Below are 19,831 nucleotides of genomic sequence, written 5' to 3' on the forward strand. Positions count from 1 at the left end.
GGCAATAGATTTCCTTCCAGAAGACAAAGAATTAGGCTGTTGAGATGAGAGAAGAGGGAGACAGGCAGTATTTTCTCCCTCCTTGTTTTTAGCAAAGGATTAGCCTAGCAGCACAAGTGTGATCTGACAAGTGCAGTTGAACAACAAATGTAGAGGTACAGAAAATGCCACTTGCTTGGTGATTTTGCTGATAACATAGCACATTTCTATCAATAGTAGAAAACAGATGCCAAGTAAAAATCAAGCTGCTGTCATACAGAAATCTTACAGAAAAGAGACAAATGGAGTCAGCCTCCGAGCCTAATGGTAATTGTTTGTGTTGTCATGTTGGAGACTCAAGTGTAATTCCTGTGCTTGCACAGGGGCCAGGGAGGGTATTAGTCTTGTTTTGCATCAACCATTCCTTCTACTCAAAACAGTGGGTGGAGAGAAAATCTCTCACTTGCTCTGATGGAGATACTGCAGCAGAAGATGAACTGAAAGGTTCTCAAGAGACTTCATCAGTTTGTCTTCAGGTCCTGGCTGAAGCTAGCAGTGAGGCAAAATAAAAAGAAAGAAAAATATGAAGGGGGAAAAATTAATTGAGTTATTTGAATTGCAAATAGGGCTTGATTTCAGTTCAGTTGTCATCTCCCCATGTGTAAGGAGACTTAAATATAACAAATGCACGTATTTCAAAGCAAAATAGTTGAAAACTCTACATCTCTATCAAATCTGACTTGGCTGGTGCAGTGACATGAGTTATTCGATGTCTATATGATGTTTTGGAGTGGACAATAGGTATCTGGCAGCACAGGTTTGCCATCGTGGAGTTTGTTGCATCCTGGGATGCTTCTGGATATCCAGAAGGTAGCAGCTACAGGCAAGGGCATAGAGATAGGGCTCCTGGCAAGCCTTTTCCAAGACCTTGAATCTGCTAATGTCATTGGTCTTCCAGAATTCTTATTTGTTAGCCTTTGAGTAAAGCCTATATAATTTTTCATAGACATTTGAGGTGAAGGTGGTTGAGGGTATGGTGCAATTTTGGTATGGATTTCTGGCTTGGGAATGGGGGACCAGTTTCTGCTGTTATCCCTGGACAGCCCATTAAGCATTTGTAGTGTTTAGACTCTTTAGTGAACTCTTTTAAGTAATGTGAAGTGCCTATAGCCTGGCATAGGTTCTGGGGGACTTAAACCAAAATAAACTAAGCAATGCAAATACAAGTGCTGGCAGACATATTTGATATATAGTTTTAAGGCCAGAATCTGCAATCAAATGCTTCTCTCTCTCTCATCACTAAGGCTTGCAAGATTGGACCCTTAGTTTGCTTGGGGTAGCATCAGGCCTTTATCACTGCACTGCTACATATGTCCAATGAAACTACACACAACATAATCAACAGCATACAGTGTGCAATAACAGGCCCATCTTGGAAGATTATGGTTTTATACACTGCAAACAAGGGTTGAGGAAGCAACGTGTGTACAAGTTTAAAATTGTTAGATATACAGTTAAATGTAATGCACGTATCTACCTATTATGTTTTAGGTGTCAGTGACGTACCATCACCTGTTTCAGGATAAACATGAAACTCTGAACTAAGGTCTTGACAGATAAAATACCTTTAGTTCAGTGACCCCACAATATTACTGGATTCTGTGGGTTAATAATGAATATATACTAAAGCTCATGCCAACTGCAGAATTTGAGTTCTAATCAGATATCAGCACATCCTTAGGAGCAATACATATCTGATAAGGAAAGACACTTACTATTTGCAGTGCTGCTAGATATGACAAATATACAGAAAGGCAGAAAAAGTGACAGCGATGTAATACCATATCTGTTTGCAGAGAAAAAATGATTACTTCATTTTTAGTTCATGGACTCCTGTATTCACAGCATGACTATACAGAATCTTAAAACAAACTAGAGTTAAAGAAATCCAATTTGTACTAATTTATCTGTCTTAGCGATAAAAGGATATCAGAAATAATGTAATCTGCAGAATTATTTGGAATTTCAACTCTTAGTATGAGTTTGTACAGTCCCTACTACAATGCGGATCCAATCTCAGCTGGGATTGCTAGGTGCTACCATAAATAAAACATGGCTTCCATTGACCTAACATGGTGTCTACACTGTGCTATGTCAGTGGGAGACGTTCTTCTGCCAACTTAGCTTCCACCTCTTGGGGAGGTGGTGTACTGAAGTTGACAGATGAGCGCTCTGACATCAACTTATCGTGTCTTCACCAGACCCACTAAATTGACACTGCTGCATCAATCGCAGCAATACTGATTTAGCGTGGCAGTGTAGACAAGCCCTTAGACACTATTATAATATAAGGAATCCATAACAATGAAAATCTCAGCATGACCACCAATAAATTGTACTGTACACAACACTGGTTATGGCTGCTTACTTTGTAAATGTATACTTTGATTTTATTTTAATATACTTATTATTGGTCAGCATTATTAGTATTTAAGGGCATACAGGTTTTTCTTAACACCTCCACTCATATAAATTGAAGTCTTGATGTCTACAAATAACCTAATGGTCTTAATGAGTTACTGGCATGCTGTGCGGTGTCTGTCTTGCTCAGTTTATCAGGTTTTATTTAATCAAATTTTTAAGACACTTAAAGATGGTTACCATTTTTTTTTAAATATGTATTATGATGTTTAGGTGCATTATGTCAAAAACAAATTTGACCGAGGAAGTTTGGTGGAGGCAGCTCGATATCCATCCATTTAAAAAGAGATTATTTAGAACACAATGTATATCAATATTGAACCAGAAAACTGGCATAAAAGTCAGACCCTTAACCATTGTTTAAATAATAATTGGAGGTAATAGAGAGACTAACCTAGACCAGATCAATACTATTCTACAAAGAAAAATATTCAATGACTGAAGAACAAATATAACTAGGAAATATAATCAAGTCAAGGGTATGGCATCTCTCTATTTAAACATTAAGAGTATCACTTCAAAAACTAAGCATTAAAGAGGTTGGATAATAAATGATTGACCTGAGCTATTGTAGCCAATACTGCAGAAAGGAAATAGCTTATCTGATCTAATTAGTGTTCCTGTACATACCTCTAAAATACAAGACACAAACTGTTCAATTACCATCAAGCACTAGACCAATTATCCTCGGAAAACAAATGTAAAGTATATGGCTTTTAGAAGTGACATGAAATTGCACATGCAGGGGTATGCTTTCACTACAGAGTTAACTCGGGCTCTTATCTGAGTTTTATCCCAAACCTCCCCTTCCCTCCCCTGCTGTCCACACACAAAACCCTTAGACCCAAGTTTATATATACTTTCAACCTGGGTTTGTTCATCCTGCAGGGGGAATAGGTTAGAGTCCAGATCCTACTTTAACATGGTCTCTAACTTGTGCATTTTGCAATGTAAAAGCAGGCTGAAACCTGGGTTACAGAACTCTGGTTCTGATAGTCCTCGAGTACCATTCCACAATTCCCTATGGGCTCTTTTTTCCTGTCCTTCTACCTACTCACTTACTCTGCACCAGAAGTCATATATCAGTTTTATATATATATAGTTGACGTTTAAATCCCACACACTATGTGACCCCCTTCATTTCTACAAAGCACTTGAACAGAAATACCATCTAGGAGATCCTCATCCCAGCACATTGCTAGCTGGCCAAAGGTTCACAACAAGGTTCTGGAGAGATGTACCTAAAATCACCTGTACAATAACATCTCCAAGGGACTAGCAAAGGAGGGGATTAAGATAGCAATTGAGTTCAGGGAGAGGAAAAAAACGTGAAGATTGCGACCTCAAGACAAGAGACGCCAATGGCAAGCCTAGAAAAACCCATCATCAACCTGCCCCTACTACAAAGATATTAAGTGGGTGCTCGGCCCTGCTCATAGCTTGGTATTGTTCTGGATGGGCTCTTGAAGACCAAATTGAGTTATTCTTGAAATGGGGCAGAGGAACTGCAGAGCTGGAACAGACCCTGCCAACAGAGAGACCAGAGCAGCTGGAACAGAACCCAGCACTGGAGAAGACCAAACAGGCAGGGGGACTGGAGGACATCCTCTGCTTGGAGCTGACTGACCTGTTAGGGGAAGGGGCTGGAGAATGAAATCGAAAGGAAGTGATATCAGAGCCACAACTGATTGATAGGAGGAAATTAAATGCAAGTGGGAGGAGTTTGCCAGGTTATTATGACCAATGCAACTATCGTTATGGAGGATATTACATGCTGTGGGGAAGCCTTTGCTTCACTGGAGGGCAAAAGCCATGTCATTTCCTTAGTCCCCCTTTTTCCCCTCCCCCCCACCTGGACATGTGTGATCCAAGATGGATTCCAAAGAGAAAAAACATCAAACATTCAACTACTGATTTATTCTAGCATGCACTGTTGCATGCATTCAAAGCTGGGATTACAAGCTCAGCAATGACTGCAGATATGCATAAGCATATCTAGAACGACACACACACTGAACTTTCTTACACTGGTACTAGCATTAAAGTATTGCCAGAGGAAGCCCCACTAGATTATAAATCTCACTGTATGACTTGTGGATGTATTAAGTGCAGAGTACTTTAAAATACCTCTCAGTACTGCTAGTACTTGGTATCCTGTCTGGCGGGTTGAAAATCACATCTATTGCAAGCAACCTTCTGCATCCTACTTCAGCATCCTGTTTGTGAGCTTGCCCAAATTTTCATCCATTCTTTGCAGATTATGCTCAAGAACTGTTCATACAGGAGAAACTGATGATGGTCTACACAATTTCCCCCCTACCTACCAGCTTATTAGCTGTTTCCATTCATCAATTTGCTGAACAGTCACCAGATGATGAACTGTCTCTGCCATAGATGGATGGTCTGGAAAAATGGTTCCCTCTTCCTGTTTAGAATCTCCAACAAATAAACATCTTTTAATGTCACCACTGCCTGAAATAATGTTAATACCATCACTGGACGGGGTCCCTAGTCTGTGCCCACTACTCCTCCCCCATCCAATTTTTTTGAATTTTTAAAAATAAAATATGGAGTATTTACCATTGTCTTGGTGAACTGGTGACCTGGGATGCAGCTGCTTCTGAGCAGGCAAATGCAGAGAGATGGATTAAAGGCAAACCAAGAAGACAGAAGGTGCAATTTGTGGCCTTGTTGTGACAAAAAGTTTGGACAAAAAGATATGCTCTTTCATTGCCTTTGCATGGCTATGACCTCTGCTGGACCAAGATCACCACCCAGGCCTCTTGAGGAGATGATCTTGAATTAAAAAGGTCAGGGACATGCAGAAGGTCTTTGGCCACAGGTCAGACCAGCACCTAGAAGTGCAAATGGAAATGCTGTAGCAGGACAGGGACAGAATGGTGTCTGAGTACTTTGAGCACAACAGGGTAATGAGAGAGCAGGACCAACAGTAACAAAGGGAACTGTTCAAGTAGCTGTTTAGCCTGATGGCCAGCCTCCAGCATGGATTGCCTTGGTCCAGCTATCAACAACTGGCTCCCCTCCATGCTACCATGTTGTGCAGCCAATGGACAGTTCCAGAATAGGGTGGGGAATGAGCCAACTACTGCATTTCTGGAACGGACGTGTGCATGGGCAGATGTACCTTGTTCACTCTACCCCAGTGCAACAAGAGTGAGGCAGGAAGTTTAAACTAAAGCTTTTATTAGACTTTCATAATATTAGTAATAGTAGTACCATAGCACCTAAAAGCCCTAGTCACGGACCAGGACCCCATTGTGTTAGGCGCTGTACAATCAGAACAAAAAGATGATCCCAACCTCAAAGAACTCACAATCTAAGTAACAAATAAATGGACATGTATAGTACAGGAAAATCACATTACTCTACATAATCACATTTCCCTGTGCAAAGCAAAGATGTGGACACACCGGGCATCCCTTACTTCCCTTACTCTCCTGGACAAGCTCTTGTTAGAGGCACACTTTCTGGTTGCCTGTATTGAGCCTGTAAAGCAGCACTGTCTTCAACCCTCTTCTGAAAAAAGCTCTCCCCCCTTATCCTTACATATGTTGTGCACTGTGCAGCACCCCCTAATAACACCAATGGCGTTGAGCACACTGGCATCCAAATGCATTTTTAGGCAGTGTAATCTTGCCTTCAGTCTGATAAATGCACATTCCACAACCATTCTACAACTGCTCAGTGTTTAATTAAACCTTCTTCTGCCAGGTGCTCTTAAATCAGGGTACATCTATAAGGTCCAGAGCAGTTGAGGATAGGCAGGTCCTCTAAATTAACAGTGGGCACAGACACCTGTTGATATCCATATTATTGGGAAGGAATGAAGTCCCTTCTTGTCCAAATAAACAAACCAGATCTCCAGAATGCCCTGCTATCATGCACGCTGCTGGTGCATCCCAGGATTAATGACTCTGCCTCTGTGGTTAATCATAATGAGTAGTATCCTCTCTGGTTGACATATTCACGTGCACCGTGTGTGAGGACAGACAATGGCACGTGAGTGCCATCAACAGCGCAGTTTGGCAATCCCACTCTGTCAAAACCAGCTATTATTTTGGGGACATTAGCAATGTTCACCACCTATCGGTAAGTCACAGCAATACTTACCTCACAGATCTCTACCACCACAGCAACACTTGACTTGCCATCACTAAACTGGTTAGCTATGGACCTGTAGCAGCCTGGGATAGCCATGTTCCAGATGGCAATAGCAATCCACTTCTGGACTGGTCTGGCCTCCCTCTACATGTCCTGGTGCTGGAGAGTCAGGGCAAGCTCCTTACACACCTCCATGTAGGTTTGCTTCCTAAGGTGGAAGACCCACTGCTGGTCATCCAGGTCTGCATGATGATGTAGTGCCCCCACTCTGTGCCTGTGGTCCTGCTCCAGAAATACTGGTCAGCATATAGGGAGAATCCACAGCGATCAAAACCTCCATCAACTGTCTCCACTTCACCATGCCTCCATGATCTCTTCACCCAGGCACATTGCTGCCTTCTCAAAGTGACTAACCACTGTTAAAATGCCCTCCACTACATCTCATGCCCTCTTCCTCTGGTTGCAGAAATGGGTGTTGCGTTAACAGTCCCAGCCGCTGGAACAAGTCACAGTCCTGAGCTAGAGCCATGCCTTAGGACCAGCTGGAACAAAGGCTAGACAGATGTTAGGAGCATGCAGAGCTGCAAGTGCTCTAGTTGTTGCAGCCCAGTTATTGTTCCATAATAGCCATCTCCGAAGTGAAATTTCCATGTATAATATATTGTGAAATAGCAAATTACACTGAGTGCACAAACGCATTAAATACTTTTCTGATTATTTTCTATACTCCTAACGGCTCTAAGGCAAGAGTTATTTGTGATACTATCATTTTACTAATTACAGCAGCCACATAATTACTAAGATGGCTGTTGCCTCTGAATAGCCATAACTGGAAGAGATATGGTTGCACGTAAAAAAAAAAAATCCTAAACTGTTCAGAAGCGTGGGGAAGGAATTTGCTCTAAAATGGAAAGGCACTGTGGAAACATGCAAGGTCATGAATCCTATATGAGATACTGTAAACAAACCAGTAAGAAAACATATTGACTGTCCAAGTCCAAAAAGGAACACCCACCAGCTGAATTTATTTAGACATTCATCTGAAACCAATATCTGCAGAAATACTAAAGGAATCCAGTTTAATGGAAAAGAAATACAAAAAATAGACATGTAAGAGAGACATAATTGAATTTTCACAAAACAGAGCAGCCTAGACCAAATAGATGTCACGCAGATCTAAGTGGTATAATCAAGATCCTCACTGCAGTCACTGAGAGAACATCTCTCGAGAGGTGAATGGATCCACAGGAAAAGAATGTTTGTTTGTTTTGAATTTGCGTATTTTTTTCTTCTGTTTGAAGCCACAGAAGCATGTATGTATAACAACAAGGATTTCACCTGAAAGCTTATGGAAATCTAGCATAAACATAATTTTCAAATAAATGGGATCCTTAATATCACTTACTGTAGTACAACATTAATCTCTCTTGTAGCATTTACATGAAGAATTTGGCATATACAGCTATGTGCCACACATTAACAACTCCAACTAAACACTTTATCAACCTGATAAATTTGTTTTTGATAAACCTTTAATGTTTGCTGCCTCAAGCTTAGGAGTGTGTTCTAATAGTTAGACCAGGTGATTCATAGCCAGGGCTTCTGGGTTCTATTCCCAGCTCTGGCCCTGTTCGACTTCCCTTGGAAGACTTCACTGCTTGGATTTTTTTTTTCTGATATTCAGACTCTTTTCTTTTACAAAATATTGGACAAAAATGAGTATTATAACTGGAGCACCAGAGACAATTCCTTTCCTTCTGGAGTATTCACCCTTCAAGTATTTGGAAGAAAGCTTCTTTATTTGAAGCCTAATCCTGCATTCCTTGTGCACTCAGATCTCTTAATGAAGTCAGTGAGAGTTTTGGATGCATAATGAAGGCATGACTGGGCTCTTGGCCCTACCTGTTTAGCCAAGCAATTAAGGAGTCACAGAAGTTCAAAAGACACACAAGAAAGTGTCATAATCAGAAATGTAAGTGAACCACAGTACCTGTAAGAAACTAATTACAAGTTTAATAAATCCATGTACAGATTAATTAATTCTATTAGAACTCTGGAACCAGGAGAAACAGCTTTTCATTTAGTGAAAAAAATGCTTTTATGAGAATACCAAGTGAGTCAGACTGATACTCACATTTAGAAAATTACCTGGCAAAAATAGAAGTACAAATTATAACTTAAAAATAGCTGTTAAGGTTATTAAAGGAGAGGCTGAAAGAGAAGATCCTTGCAGGAATTAAGAACAAACATTGCCTTTCATTTTTAAAAACTATTTATTTAGAAAGTTTTAATAAGTTGACAAATCCTTGCCATGTAAATATCAAACAAAACAATCATTCCAACAGTTAGGTTTTTTGTTTAAAGAGACATTAGACACTAATACAGTCATTAGATCTTTCTATTTAACAGGGTGTTACCGTATTTCAGAGTGAGCCTCATTGTACCACCTATGTTGTTTCTAGTGATTTTATTTAATTGAGTGAAATCTCTATATACACAGACCAGGTATGTCTATCAAATGTAAATTTTTTAAAAAAATTGGACAGGTATTCTGCTTTTTTTGAATGTACTTTGAGTACTGAATAATAGGTAACCAAATATCTAAGTATCTGTCCTGTCTATTTTGCTTGGTACATAATTGGCGTGTTAATTTTTCCATAACTGCAACCTTCCATATTTTTTGGAGCACCTGAATGTTTTGCTACACATCAGTAACCACCTAGGATTTCATGATTGTTGCCATGCTGCACAATGGCCATTCAGAAATTCTGGGTGGTACTGGGGAACTAGTCAGAATCTCACTCTCTAAAATATTCTAGGCTCTTATCTCTTGACCTAAAGGAGATGTTAAGTCAAAACTGCATCAACTGTTAGGGCCTATGGCATACAGTTTTTCTTCAGATTATGTACAGTAGGTGGCAGTAGTATACATAAACACAAGCCAGTTCATTACAATATATTGAAAATGTGTCAGATCATAATCTACACAATCAGCCTAGAGTACCATATGTCATTTTATCACATATTACAAGTGCTGATATTATCCTTTGTAGTTGTCAATATTTTTATTTCAAAAATCAATATCTACACACACAGATAACATCATTCTATTATATTTATACAAAATTCCTTCAACTACAACATAGCTAAGCAAGTGATAGATACCAGTAACACTTTTTAGAGAAATCCACAGTCCTGTACTGGCAGAAGAAATGTCAAGATGACCTAACAGGACTTTCACATTTCTCAGCTGTTATAATTTAAACATATAAATTATATGTTTATATATATATTAAATTAATATAATTTAAAGCAATGTAGACCCTCTTCTTTGTGCATATTCAGGACCACTGTGTGTCTTTTCAAGGCTGGCCTGGTATTTTGTGATGTAGCAATTGAGTAGGATATATTTATCTAGCCCAAGCTAACATATCTCTGCAGAGTATATTTGGAAGGTGCTAAAACTGTTGGGATCAATAAGCTAATAAATTAATGAGCCTCATTTGTTTTAAAAGAGACTGCTAATGACATATTTAACCATTTCAACAATTCCATTATTATGGATTGTTAACCAGTCACTGATTTTTTTTCATCCCAACTATATTGTAAACAGGCCAATTTGCTGATTTGTGAGCCAGATGTATGTTACATAATTCCAACTTCAGCATAACAGCTAAAGAAACAATTACTATATTTTACTCTGAGTACTAGATTTCATCTTCATTTTTAACTGCCTGTCCCTATTATAGTTTTATAGTACCAGCTAAACAATGGCTCGTCACATATATAAAATTATTGCTTAATTTTAGACATCTAAAACAACAGAATAGAAAAGCCATAGACAACAGAATTCAGTCTAACTCTTTTTTGGTCATTATTTAATAATGGAACCACTAAGTTTAAACAAACTTCTACACCAAAGGGAATGATTTTTGTAAAGGGCCTCATCAACTCAGCCTCCAACGTTGGGCATAATTTTGCACGTACAATTGTAATTGAAGTTGAGGGTGGCACATGATGATATTTATATAACAAAATATAATACCTAATTGCACTAGCTGACTAGGCAGAGTAGTTACAGGTGTACATTCTATCAGTAATACAGGAGCTACAAAGCAGACCTATTACATTGCCTCAGGTATGGATCTTCCCCCAGAGATGTGCAGTTTTGAAGTTGTTTATTTGAAATCCCTTTCAAATGTGCAGTGCAGTGGATAAAGGTGCAAGCTGGTAATGAAATATGAAGTCACTCACTGTCTTGACTCTTGCCTAGGTTGTTAGTGGCCAAAAATTGACCATCTGATGAGAATTTGGTACCCTATTTCAAATGCCTGGTGAAGTGTCCCTATCACAAAAACCATCACTGCAACTGGCAGCACTGGCAGCTGAGACTACTAGCAAAGAAGCCAGTGAATGAATACTCAGGGAGACTCAAATAGTTGCCTTCACTTTGAGCAGGTTCTGCCAGCATAAGGATAAGATACATTGACTTGCACTGAAGCTGCCCTTGCTATAGCTATTCTATAGATAGAGATAGGACTATATTTTCCTGGATTATCATGGTGTTATTTCTGCATAGCTGATATTTAAGTGCTCCACATTTTGAGGTCTGGGTATTTTTGCCAGAAGCCTATTGTTTAAAGTTCCTCATGTTGCTTCATTTATATTTAGATCAAAAGATCTGCTCTTTTCTTCATCCAGACACTAGTGTGTCTCTATGAAAGACCTTTGCTTCCTGGTGTAGTAGGTATTAAAGAGGGGAGGAACAGTACTTTAACTCAGCAGGTGTGGAGGGCACTATACAGGGAGCAATGAATAAACAAAGAGTTAGAAGTCTTTTATCAGCCTAAAATACTCCCTGGGATTGTGTTTGATAAAATAATAATAATTATAGTGATGGCTGAGGCTTGCCATTGAAAACCTGCAATTTTAAACAGCTGTGGCTCCCAAACTATGACAGCTACCAGCATGTATATATATAAAAAGTAGTTTTATTTCCTAGACTCTGCGTTTCTCTGGGTCTTTATGGGTCAAATTCATCCTTGGTGTAATTGCATGGACTCCAAATGCCCCTTGTTTTTAAGTTCGGTCACTCGAAGGATATAAGGCTGCATGAATTTAGTATGTTTAGAAATGTATTAAAGGTTTGTTTTAGTATGTTTAGAAATGTATTAAAGGTTTGTTTAAAAATAAAAATCTATTAGTTAAAAAACAATTAAAGTGTAAAGTATCCGAATATGATATTTTGATCAGAGTTAGGGAGAAAGGTATGTAGTTGGTAAACACAAGTGATTGCCAAAAAGGCAAGGTGTTTGACAACTTTTGCATAGGAAAACTATTTACAGCATACCAAGTTTCAAACATGGTATAGAGTATATTACATAAGGGAGAAACCACAACTCATAGGCACACTGAGTCAAAGTGAGAACGAGGTAGGCATGACAGCAAGGGACAAAGTGATTGACAATGTAACAAAACCTAAAACACAAGGTTTGCATATCTGAAATGTGTGCTGAGATGCGGGCAGACAATTATATCCTGTCTATTACAGCCATCCATTTCTGGCTTTTTTACTTTACAGATCTAATGTAACATACAATTATACACAGTAAGTGGGTGTCAGGGATTAAAACTTGGCTTTCATTTCCTGGCTTTCATTTTGATGCTCCTGTTACTAGAGGCATTGGGAAAGTTTTCAAAAGCACCTAAGTGACTTAGTTGCCTAAGATCTGTTTTCTAAAGTGAATTAGGAACTGATGAGCATAAATCTCATTGAGAGTCAATGGTTCAATGCCTATGTCACTTTAGAAAATGGAACTCAGGCTCCTCACTCCTGAAACTTTTCCCCATTACCTCTAAAAGATACTAACAAGCCACTAGTACACTGCGACTGTGGGGTTTTATCTTCATATCTGTGCAACCAAAGAAATTATTTTAATTAGAGAGGTTATTTTACTTTGTGTTTGGCACTGGTGCAACCGCTGCTGGAATTCTGTGTCCAGTTCTGGTGTCCACAATTCAAGAAGAGTGCTGAGACACTTGAGAGGGTTCAGAGAAGAAGCACGAGAATGATTAAAGGATTAAAAACCATGCCTTATAGTGACAAACTCAAGGAGCTCAATCTATTTAGCTTAACAAAGAGAAGGTTAAAGGGTGACTTGATTACAGTGTGTAAGGATCCACACAGGGAACAAATATTTGATAATAGGCTCTTTAGTCTAACAGAGAAAGCTATAACACGATCCAATGGCTGGAAGTAGAAGCTAGACAAATTCAGACTGGAAATAAGATGCACATTTTTAACAGTGAGAGTAATTAATTCTAGAACCCAGGAGGTCCCATGAAAAGAGAGGGGTGGGCCTTAGTTCAGACTTCTCCAGTGTCTCAGAGAGTTTGCTCACTGGACATTGAGGGCCAGTAAATCTGCTGGTGTAAATGGGTGAAGTTTCTTTGACTTTCATGTGTCTCTCTGAAATGTGCTCACTGAGCTGCACACATCTGAGAGAAAACATGGGGGAGGAGCCAATGGGTGAAAGTCTTCAGCCAGGAAAAGAGGACTAGAGCTAGTTGGGAATGGGTTTTTTTTTTTTTTCCATTTAAAAATGCCAATTCCTCAAAACTGAAACTGTCTGTGAAACAGGGTTGGGTTCAGCGAATTTCATGACTCTTAAAAATGTTGAGAAAAAATGTTTACAATTGACCAAAAAACCCAAACATGTTAACACATTTGTGATTCTAAATGACTTTTCATTTCAAAAAGTAAGCTAATTAGACTGAAAAAAGTAAGGAAAAAAGGTCAAACTTGAAACAAAATGTTTTAATTGACCTAAAAAAACAACAGTTTTTTGGTTTGTATATATTTTCATCCCAATTGGGGGGACGGTGGGGGAAGAGGAGAAAGAGAATTTTCAACTCTCAAATACTTATGGGATGGGAAAACTGTTTTCCTCCCAGCTCTAAGTAGGGCAGCTCTGGCCTATGTGAGTGAACATGGTGGTGCCATTGCTTATAACAGGGCTTCCTTAGTTTTTACTTGGCTATTCATCATGGCCCATCATGTAAAAACAGTACAAGTTAGTGTAGAAATTTGTTATAAGCTAAGAACTGACCCACACCAACTTCAAGACCTTCTCAACCTACAGTGCTTGTCTCATCCACTTTCCCTTTGAGGCCCCATCTTTTCACGTCACCTTTTCACATATCTTGGACTTTTCCCTCCTTGCTGTGTAAAGCCAATTTAGACTGTAAGCTTGTCAGGGCAGGACCTGTCACTCTTTAATTGTCTGTAAATAGAGCTGATTGGGAATCTTTCACTGGAAATGATTTTCTGACTGAAAATGCAATTTCTGCAACATTGAAATTTTCCATGGAGAAAACCTCAATGTTTGTGATATATTTGACTTTTTTCATTGGGGAATATTGAATTGAGATGTTTAATGCGAACGTATATCAGAATATTGCATCTTGTTGAACGGACATGAAACATTTCATTTGAATCACTTCAATAAAACATTACACTATATTTCCCAATCAATGCATTAACTTATGGGAGTTAGAGTATAGGCTCTCATTCTTTCCTATGAGATGAACTCTCTGCAGGACTACATCTTACATAATACTACGCAGATTTCCTCTGACCAAGCTCTGTGTGGTGCATTGTGGAAGTCATGTGATTCTGCGTGCATCATGGGATGTTTAGTCCAGCCAGGAAGCCTGGACCATAGTGGAGAATGAAGGGCATCAGACTCCAAAACTACAACTTCTATGAGGCAATAGAAAAATACAGTTTAATGTTGAACATACTCAAACCAAAAAGTTTCAGGTCACTTCAATAAACCAAAAGGAAATGTATTGATTTCAGGAATGTCAAAACATTTCAGTCAAAAATGGTGAAGAAAAACATTTAGATATTTCTGAAATTGAAACTCTGCAGACATTCTGTACTATGAAAAAAAAATCTCATTTTTTTTGTTCCAATTTGGGACAAAAACAAATATTGAACTGTTGAAATTGTCCAGTGGATGGAAATTCTGAATTGCACTCCACTTTATCTGTAAAGCATCATGCACATCTATAGCATTATATTAATACTAAGTATAAATAATTTACCACTTCATCCTGTTTGCAAGTGCCTCTTTTCTATAGTTGTTTTATAGTCTACATGAATAATTTGGGTTTTCTTTCTAATTATTCTATATTGACTTAATCTATCACATTGCTGTAGTACAGTGACAATTTATTCTAAATTATTTGACCAAACAGAATTTTAGCCATTTTGAAATACAACAGAGTAGAAATAAACTCTTTCACCATTAAAAACAAATTCTTCTGACTCACCCTGCTTCCACTGCCAAAGGAAAAAGCCAAACCCACACCAAACAAACAGCTCTAGTACTGAAGCAGCTGGGAATGGAAATTTGAAATCTGGACTGGAAATCAACCCTCAGTGAGGAGAAATGCCTTTGAATGCTGGGATGCAAATGGTTTGCTTGTCCAAAGCAGGACCTGACCAGAGTAATACTCCGCACACTCACAATTAAATTGCACTGACTCGCATTGCTAAACACTTATTGGGAACATGGGATCCACAGTTAGAAGGGTGGGAAGCAAGTGAATATGGACCGGGGGCTCTGATCCAGCAAGATATGTGAGCAACTGCCTAAATTTAAGCACAAGTAGTCCCACTGATCTTAAGAGTCTGTGCCAGTTTTCACTTTGTTGTGAAATCCTTTTACAATTGATTGCGGGGGACATGCATTGTCCTCCAGGTATTTCCCTCCCCTGATCTTTTCCATGTGTGGATCTCCAACTCCATGGGAAAGTGTGATGGAAAGGTGCCACAGTGCTACATGTCCCCCTTCCATGCGTCTAGGATGGGGACAAGTGAACGATTTAAGCATTAATTGTTTACAAGAAAAACATTATAAGAACAGCCTGGAGAAAACTCACATCATAGCAGGTTATTAAATATTGCATATAAAGTGTAATAGGCTGTGCAAGTGACTGGGTCAGGTTAGGTTTATCTCACACCCTTTTTAAAAGTAACATAGTATGTAGCATTGCATCAATACTGTAACTTTCATTCCTTTCTGTATTTATTATTGGGGTATTACACACCAGAGCAAATTCAAAAATAACCTCAGACTTCTTTATCCCACTTGCTTTCACAGTCCTATTTGTACGAGACAGAAAATTAACTAATCCTGAAGAACAACAAACAGGAATGTCAAAAAACAACAACTCTCCCTCTCTCTTTTTTCATACATATTAAGTATTGCATGTAGGTAATTTGAATGTTGTGTTATCAAGCAACAGAACTGAGGGACTCAATACAGAAAAATGAATTGGAGATGATGCAGTATAACACTCACCAAAAATGTCAGCAGGCAGCTGGTTAACCTTAAAATTGTCATGTCAAGTTAAAACCTTCCCTTGGCAGTCAATTCTTTCCATCTCTCTTGGGTATTCCAAAAGGTCAGAGAGAGAATTTTACCCTTTGCTCAGACTCATTCTCAATCTTCTTTCTAAGAAGCCAGCTGACTGAGTTTAAGGCCACAGATTGGCAATTCAGGATTTAAAGGAGCCAGGTAACCTAACTCTGCTAAATCTCAATCACCTTTTAACATCACGAATACTACTTTTCAACAACAGGTAACCTTAGGCCAGATCCTCAGCTGCTGTCAATCAGCAGGACTCCACTGGGAGCCCCAGAACTGCACTAAATGACACTTGCTGCCCCTAATCATGTTAAGCATTTTGATTTGCCAGTCAGTGTATTATCACAACACACTGTACTGTATAGCACGTTACATGCCGAAAATAACTTTCATGTATTTTTTTCCTTGAACGTACAGAAAGTATATTAAACCATTTTTCTTCTATGTAACAGATTCCATGATCTGGACCTACAGATCCAAACACTATGAAAGGTAAGGCTCTTCCCTCACCCCACCCAACCCAACCCCATCCACACACCTTTAAGTTCTGGAAGGGGCAGGGAAGGCATCACATCAAAAACCAGTACTCTGAGCCTTTTCAAATACGAACAGGAGAAAGTTCCTATGAAGCATCCCAGCGACCTATGCTTTTTGCAGAATTAGGCCATATAGTGGAACATTTTTATTACTGAGTTCAGCTACAGTGATACTCTGTTGGTAGCCACTGCAGCAAAACCAATCCACCCACTTCTATCTCTGGACATTGCCATGGTGCCTGGTAGTTAAGTATGAAGCCACAGACACTGAAAAAAGCCCTAGATGGTTTTCCATGCAGAAGATTATCTGCTAAGCAACACAGGTCGCAGTGATCTCTTTACTCTGGTGTTCTGCTCTCTCCAATGGCCCCCCACTGAATGCAGAGTCCAGTTCAAGATCTAACACGTCCCAACACTCAAAGCTGTCCACAGGATTGGGATCCTATGTCCTTCCATGACCATGATTTCTCATGACAGCCATATTCCACAGGAAAATATTAAACTGTTGGCCAGCAATGAGAGGTCCGTGAGTTCTGGACACTACTGCTGGTCAGAAAAATTTGGACAAAATGTTTTTCATCAAAATTCGCTGATTTATCAGAATCAAAGTGTTTCACAAAGCAGATGAGATTTCAGCAAACTTCCAGTTGAACCCAGGCTTTGATTGGGAATGTGCCAGTTCACCTTCCTGGCTACTAAGCAGCCGGCCTGGTGGGCTGCAGGGGACCCCAGGCTTCGGAGATCTCTGACTCTGAGGCAGTTAGTCTGGCAGGCTTCCCCGAGTCAGAGATCCCCAGGGATCCCCAACTTTTTATTCCAAATTAGAACAAAAACAAATCTTGAAATCCTCCAGGAAACAGAATTACTGTTCTCTGCCTAGCTCTGCTGGAGACCGCAGGTGGGCTTAAACTATCGAGCCCACAAGAGATGTAAACAACCGCTGACCTCCTCACTTTCAGAGCTAAATACAAAACCTATTCTTTCGGCTTCGCTTTCCCTTGATAATTTCTTCAAACACACTCATCACAAAACATATACATAAGACCCGAGCAAACAAGAAGAGGTTAACAAAACCTACAAGTGATACAATCTATTTGTCCTGTCTGGGAAGGAGGGCATAAATTGTTATGTCAAATTTTAAGTGCTTGGAAGCTTTCAGAAGGCTTTCAGATTTTACAGCGATTGAGGATATGTAATAAATAGACAGCTGTTTAAGTAGCCTAAAAATCCCAAATTGTTTCAGTGAATTGCAGTCTGTAAATTCAAAGTCAGCCTATAAGGAAATCTCTGCTGATACTGAAATTCTTTGGAAAAAATAAAAGAAAAAGATTCCACTAGGAAATGATTCTACTGCACATTCTTAGTGTCTATTTCAGAGTATGGGGATATTACAGAGCGTGAGGAAGTTTGCTTACCTGTTGCCTTCAGATGTGGCTGCTACCTGAGGTTTTCACTCTGGTACAGTAGTTTCAACCCGTTTTGGGGTAAAGAAAATCTAAAACAAACAAGTAGTTGCAATAACTATTCTTCATCCTGCTCCTCTCCATGTCTGGGCCACTGGACCTCTCTGAAGGTCTGTATCAACCCTTCCCCACTCCCTCATGTTCAGTTTGTGAGGTCTTCCCTCCTAGGTGCAGAGGAATGAAAGGTTTTGTTCACCTTTGCCCAGCTACTGTTAGGGGCTCTGCCCTCCCTTGAGGCTCTCTCAGTATTCTTTCTTCTTCCAGCGCATGACAGCAATACCTCACTTGACAGTCCTTTGAGGTTTAGGAGAACTAATACCCTTCCTCTTTGGTGGAGGTCCAGCTCTGGGACCCTAATGGTGAAGCAGCCCTCTGATCCATCCTTAAACTTTCCCACTTCACTTCTCCCCAGTCACTTACTAAGATCAACCTCTCCTCAGACACTTCAGGATGTCTTCCTGTTGCCAGCCTCCTACACCTCTTCCTTTGACCTTTTAACACCACAGAGACTTCCGCTCAAGCCTTCTTCTTTTTTTCTTACAGGCTCTCCCCTATGTTCCTTTTGCTCCTCTTAGGTTTTCTCTCAGGCAACGATGGAGAGACCCAGTGTTCTTTACCTTTCCCAGTGCTTCCCCTCCAGAGAGGGGCCAACAGCCTACTTCTTCCCAGGAGCTCCCTCATCCTCTAGCGTAGCCTGAACCTTTCCAGGATATCTCAGCAGTGAGAACCACAGCAGCTCTTGCTTCCTCCCTGGTCTCTCTCACACTGGGAAAAGGAAGGTTACTTTTAGTCCTGTTCCCTTTCCCAGCATGGTTTGGAACCAAGCCTACAATTCCCATGCTCCAAGAATGTCTCCTTTTTGAGCTGAATTAGGTAATAGGACTGTTCAGGCTTGTAGCCTGCTTTGAAGGGCTAGCACACCCCATTACATGTATTTGGATAATGCACTGTATTGCAGTGGGATATCTAATTTCCTCATCCACACTGTACATTCAGTGGTTCTCAAGAAGTTAATAACATTCAAGGGAAGGATTAGGAATGAATCTGTCCTTGGTCATACAAACAAGAAATACAAAAATTTACTTCATGGTAAATCAATTCCTTATGCCAGATACTCATGGGAGCCTCTGAAGAAATCTTGTTTCTTACCACTATGTAACTTTTCAGTGACTTGGTCACCAGCTCCAGTACTCGGTACACTGGGACTGCATGAACTTTGCAGCTATAAAGGGTTAGTACTTGGAATCTTCTGCTCCAAAACCACATGACTTTACCATATAGACAGGGGTTTACAGAGAGATATGATCACTCTTTTGAGCAGTTCTGAGATTTCATTCGTTCAGTTTCATTTCCCAATATTTCTACTTTATAAAATCTCAAAGTGTACAGCATACAGTACAGGTGTTTACTTGACAGACAGAGATATTAAACTATCAGGCAATCACAAGTGTTGAGTTGCTCCAAAGTGCTGTTCAATAAAACATACCAAACAAAGTGGTATTCAGCATGGTATATTTTACAGTACATTTAAATAAAATGTCCTCCTCTTTAATTCTCCCCTAAACTATCTTTCTATTCTCTGAATAAAATTTTGTTTACTGGTGGCATCTATAACACTTCATATAGTAGCACTGGCAGGTTAAAGGCAAACTTTGTAAATGAACAATCTGAGGACAAGTAGGCAAACATTAAAGGAGTTTAGACTTGGAGGACACGGGACAGACATCAGAACTGGAAACAGCTCAGAACATTTTTTTGGCCATGTTTGAAGGGTGGTGGATGAGGAAAAATCCACAGTTTATCTGCAGTTTTA

The sequence above is a fragment of the Trachemys scripta genome, chromosome 11 (assembly GCF_013100865.1).
Source record: "Trachemys scripta elegans isolate TJP31775 chromosome 11, CAS_Tse_1.0, whole genome shotgun sequence".
Taxonomy (NCBI): domain Eukaryota; kingdom Metazoa; phylum Chordata; order Testudines; family Emydidae; genus Trachemys; species Trachemys scripta.